The following is a 1,746-nucleotide window of genomic DNA, read 5'->3' as shown; positions in this document are numbered from 1 at the left end:
TATCCGGTTCGGGCTGTCAGACTGGGAGGGAGGGCCCCCTTCTCCTCCTCGGTGACACAGGGGGCACAATGCATGGGAAAGTGTCAGCCCGCCCAGCCCGCACGCACGCCTGTCTTGCCTCACTCTGGAAACTCGCCTGCGGTGGGTAGTGCATGTCATTACAACAGCTGCGCGCTGCCGGCAAGCCGCCATCGCCTCTCCCAAATTGCTGTGTCAGGAATTGGGGGGGGGGAGGAAGAAAGAGAAAGAGGCAAGCCAGAGGAGGGGGTGATGGTGGTGGGGGTGGGGAGCCTATGAAACAAGGAAGGCGGAAGAAAAGAATCTGCACAACTTTATGGACGGGCGTTCAACTACCATTGGCTACATACATGTTAGGGATGGAAGGATCTGTCCATTTTGGCTCTCTCAGTTTCTCCTTTTAGTTATCCACATTTCTGCAGCAATTTTTGGTGTTTTTTTTTTAATCCTCGTGGAAATTTTCTTTAGCTTTTTTGTGCAAATTTCTCTTAACAAAACACATTTTTTGTATGTGGTTTTGACTAAAGTACACATCTTTGCAAGTAGTAGCTTCTAATATAATGCATGTTTGCACATTATTTTCAATAATATATTCTTTTTTATGCCCACTTTCCCCTAATAGATGCTTTTTGTAAACATTGTTTGGTTGAAGAACTTCATTGCAAAACTCAGATAAATGCGAATTTTGAAGGATGGCTGTGTCTCGGTTCTCGTATTGTTTCAGAAAGTGTGAATTTGATAGATTCGACTTTAACTGCAAACTGAATTGAATTTCTCCCCCACCTCTGACACCTACAATACATTTAAAGCACATTTAAAACACTTCCCCCCCTCCAAGAATCCTGGTTCTGCCTCTCCCCATTTCATCCTCACAACTACCCTGTGAGGTAGGATAGGGTCAGAAATAGTGACTGGCCCAAGGACACACCCATGTGACTGAATGAGGATTTGATTCCTGGTCTCCCAGATCCAAGTCAAACATTCTAACCATTACACCATACTGACAGATGAATGTGTGAGGTGATCCCTGTCAGGCCACTTGCACTGTCTACATTGGAAATCAAGGGAATGGTTAAATATCCTATTTTTCTTTTCAGCTTGTGGCTGACTACACACCATACATTTAAATCACACTGAATGCACTTTATTTCCTGCAATGAATCCTGGGAAATATAGTTTGTTAAGGGTGCTGGGAATAGGAGCTCTCTGAGGGCTAAACTACAATTCCTGGGATTCTTTTTGGGGGGTGCTCTAAATGCACTTTAAATGTATGAGGGTTAGACAGCCTCTGGGTTGGTGGGTTGGTTGGTTTTTTGCTTTTTGCCTGTAAACTAGGCTGTGTGTATTCTGTCAGCATTCCACACAACAGTAGAATTGGGTACTGGGTAAAATACTCAGCAAGCTGAGCTTCTCAGTATTTTTCTTGTCATTAATAAAGCATGTTTCTGGTCCTTAAGGTTGCAGAGATAGGACCGCACCACAGATTTTCCAACCATAGATGAAAACCTGTTCCTGGATCTCAGAAACCACCATGCAAAATTTGGTTACAATCCAAGCAGTTTCAAAAGATTCAATCTGCCATCTTGATTCAAAATGGTGTCCAATTGTGTCAAGACATAGATGAAAGCCTGTTCCTTGATCACAGGAACCATCACACAGAATTTGATTACAATATCTTTAGAGGTGTCCAAATACATAAGAAACATATGAATAACTTACCAAAATATA

Source organism: Rhineura floridana, chromosome 18 (assembly GCF_030035675.1).
Source record: "Rhineura floridana isolate rRhiFlo1 chromosome 18, rRhiFlo1.hap2, whole genome shotgun sequence".
NCBI classification, from domain to species: domain Eukaryota; kingdom Metazoa; phylum Chordata; class Lepidosauria; order Squamata; family Rhineuridae; genus Rhineura; species Rhineura floridana.
This window is presented reverse-complemented; position numbering follows the sequence as displayed.